We start from the raw sequence: 4,092 nt of genomic DNA on the forward strand, positions 1-4,092 counted from the left end.
AAAAGAAATTCTTCCTATTTCATAAGGCTAAAAAAATATATAATAAACAGAAAATTCAAGTTTTTTTCTATAAATAGAGGATTTATTTTCATCTTGTGGTATGACAACCATCATAATTCACTCATGGTTACTGCCACTCATGAAATATTTATTTTCATACCACTCAATGAAAGTATATCCTGTATTTATAGAAAAAATCTTGAAAACCATCTATTCATTATTATATGTTAATCGTAACGTCAAAGATGTCACGAATGTTTTGCAACAGTAAGATGACGTCACTTAACGACGTCATTTGACAACGTCTCCTAGCAATACCAGAATGAGGGCTGAAAGATATCCATGATGGGCGCTGTAATTTGCCATTAGCTGAAATGTCCTCACATAAGGTGAGAATCGTAACAGTTGAGCCCTCAGATGGTACGGGATCTTTACCCCCAGTGAGGGCAGATACAAAGAAACTTATGGAACAACAGATTATGCTGGCAAATAAAAGAAGTCGAGTATTTACTTACAAGGGACCAGGACAGACCCGAAGTCGTTCTGTACCTGACAGAACATTTAGAGAGGTCCAATTTAAATATGCACGGGAACAGAGTATACCTAGAACTGCAGAGGCAAAATATCGCGATGATTTTTCGGATTCGAGCGACGAAGAGTTAGAAGAGGAAGAAGTAAAGTTAACGAATGCACAAAAGAAGGAAACGGAACAACTGGCAGCTTTGGAAGAAAAAGAGGAAAAACAACGACAGTCAATGGCTGTATCAACCAATAATGGAGTAGATAGTTCAAACAAGATCACGAAAAACGGGGCGGAAAATAAGGTAAACCTCGAGTTTCACTTCTTAAAAAATCTCCTTGTTCTCAGCGTAATACTGTAGTACTAACTGCAAACTAAATTTGAAATGATGATATATTAATCCCAGGGATAACATTTTTTATGAAAATATCTTGACTTACACTTTTATTATGTGTAATGTTTATTATGTATTTTGTTAGATGTTAACGCCTCCGCGAGGTGTTTGACATTCATGGAAGATTTATATTATATTATATTTATATTTAATATTTATATTGTTTTATCCTGTCACTTGTATCAATTTCGGCCCGATAACAAGCTTAATATATATTTGCTCTATTTTCTTTTTAATAATAACTTATCTCCTCGAATCAGTAAAAGAAGATTGTTAAATAATTAACAATGAAGTTGTAATCATTTTTGTGGGCTTCATTTAATAGTGGTAAATAATCTAGTAAATTCGTCTTATCGGATTTGAAATTCAATTGTATTGGCGGACAAAAACAACGGGTTGACAGACAAAGTTGTATATTCCAAACAAATAGAAAAAGGTACAGTAGTCAAACTTTATATATTGTTTTTAATGTTTACTTACCGCATGTTTGCATGGATTCGACGGTTAATTGATCATTGTAAAGTTTGACTGGTAAAACTTAAATTCACATGATTTCGCGAGATAAATATGTTCGTTTCCTCGTTAGAGCACTTTATTATTTGCTTTAGAACAATTTGTGTTTTCGGATCATTTTTCCCACACTATATCGCCATTGCCAAATTATTTTTTTTTTTGCATAATGGTAATGGTAAAATATACTAGCAATTGAAAATCAATAAAGGTTAAATGCAGTACGTTAATTAGACTCTATTATTCAAATGCTGACATATAAAATTTCCTCTTATTTCTTATCAACATGAATTTTTTTATGAGGGGCCAGTCATTTACACATGTATCAGATAACTGTAGGGTCTCACGCACATCTGTGTAGTTGTGTAACTACAGGTTGTTAAATTGAAGTATTTTACCCATGAGCATACTTAGTGTTTCTTATATTATGATTATGATTCATGGCATTTTATCCATGTAAATGATACAAATGATACAACTTTGGTAAGATATATCTGAAATCACATTGTGTTTGACTACTTATCTTTTCATTAATGTAATAAGACAACATATTATCAGTCAGTAAACACATTATCAAGGTTATAAATCAATAAAAATAATAGTTTGTTAATTAGCCTGCTTATCAAATGTAGTGAAACAAGTTATATGCTCATATCATAAAACGTTTGTACCCTCAGCCAGTCTGTCCTTTATACTCTTAGCAGATCGGATCATGCTGGGCAGAGATATTATATCTATAAAAATGACAGTAACATGTGAATTTCTTTGATGTTGTAGCATTTATATAAATTATAATAAATATAAAAAATATCAGTTTCATATTAAACATTGCGCAGGCAAAAATCGTAATTTCTTACTAAATTTTCAGGTCATACTTAATGAAAATTAAATGTAATTATTTGAAGATTTTATCAGGTTTTTTTTTCGTAAAAAATATCAGTTTCATATTAAATTTTGCGCAGGCAAAAATCGTAATTTCTTACTAAATTTTCAGGTCATACTTAATGACAATTGAAAAGTAATTAATTGAAGATTTTACCAGGTTTTTTTTCGTAAACGTGCTTTGAGAATCGTAATATTGTTTTGTCTTTCAGTGAATATCAGAGATTGTAAAAATTATGATAATTCAACAACTGTCGAAAGTTCAGAGGAGGAAGATGAAATTATTAAGAGGAAAAGAAGGAGAAAAAACACAAGATTTTGTGACAGGTATATTAAAAATATTACATTGATCACGAAGCCATTTTTATCAAAATCAATGGATATATAGGTACATGAAACTACATGGTTAAAACTAAAGTAAATAAAAAATAAGCCTCTTTTGTTAAAGTAGTTGGAGAGTTTTGTCAGAATTTCATTTATTTGTAATATGTAAAAGTGATTTATTTCTTGCAATTGTAAGTGATTATTTGATTTATTTTTAAATTTCAGATAGTGTGAATGATGATATCTCAGGTTGGAGACGGTAAAGGTTCAGATTATGAAATGCTTAAACTTTAAAGTATGCCCCAGATCGCCATAGTGGAGGTGGACGAAAGAAGAATGCTAATTAAGATATGTGAACATTGATTTGTAGTAATATCAAATTATTACAATATTGTTCCATTTAAAATTCAGAACAAAAAGTACAAAAAAAATATACAATCAGTGAGTTGGATAGATTAGATGATTGGAAAATCCCAACCTCAGGGTAATCGGTGCAGTCGGAAATAAGCCTTGGTGATATAAGAAAAACATGCATGAATGTTAACCATAAAAAATGTCAGTGTTAATGTTTATGAAGAATTTTGTATATCTAAAACATGATTATTTAGTACATGAAGCGTTATTTACGTACATACTGTCAAGTTTAATAGTTCAAAATACATTATGTTAATGTTACATTTGTTATAGTATCACATTTATTGTTTTGTACATGTGATTCGTATTGCAAATAAATTGGTTTAAACAATACAATGTATTTATTTCTTCATCATTATTTACAGACAATATTACAATATATAAATTTCATTCAGGATTGAGTAGAAAGCTTGGAGCTTATATGAAACTCTCTCCTGTATTGCAAATAAATTGTTAAAATTATAAGAATGCTTATTTGTTTACCCTACTAATGAGCTTAAAATGAAAAAATCATATTCCAAAAAGTTTGAAATGAGGTTAAATCATGGTCAGAAAAGGTTGGATTATGGTCAGATAATGGTCAGAAAAGGTTGGATTATGGTCAGATAATGGTCAGAAAAGGTTGGATTATGGTCAGAAAAGGTTGGATTATGGTCAGATAAGATTGGATAAGGGTCATTTTATGACGTTGTATAGACGTCGGATTCTGACGTCTAAAAAACTTTCAAATCCAACCTTCTGCCAACGTCTATCCAACGTCAGGGTCTAACGTCAGTACAACGTTGGTACAACGTCTTTTGTTTGCTGGGAGGTGCCGTATATTTTTACTGATCTACGGCACTTGATCACGTGGTATGCATGTTTGCCGGACTACTTTTCAAGAAAAAATATAAAAACTGTCGTTAAATCTTCTGTGTGTAAAATAACGAATTTTGGAAACGTTGATAAAACTTTGTTTGTTTATTTTATTTCACTCTATAATTTTTCAAGCGAAATAAAAATTATTAAAAGTGAAATAAATAGAGGATATTTGTTTGTTTTGCATGTA

At 30.6% G+C, this 4,092-nt stretch overlaps 1 long non-coding RNA gene across 1 annotated transcript; it reads left to right on the forward strand.

Moving 5' to 3' along the window:
* Window positions 1–1,278: 1,278 nt before the first annotated feature.
* Window positions 1,279–3,345, forward strand: LOC132745588 (uncharacterized). The gene is made up of 3 exons (XR_009627866.1): window positions 1,279–1,350; window positions 2,519–2,633; window positions 2,856–3,345. It is a non-coding gene; the product is annotated as an uncharacterized LOC132745588 (long non-coding RNA).
* The last annotated feature ends 747 nt before the right edge of the window (window positions 3,346–4,092 follow it).

The sequence above is a fragment of the Ruditapes philippinarum genome, unplaced genomic scaffold (genome assembly GCF_026571515.1).
Source record: "Ruditapes philippinarum isolate M1 unplaced genomic scaffold, ASM2657151v2 ctg2403_1_1_1_1, whole genome shotgun sequence".
Taxonomy (NCBI): Eukaryota; Metazoa; Mollusca; class Bivalvia; order Venerida; family Veneridae; genus Ruditapes; species Ruditapes philippinarum.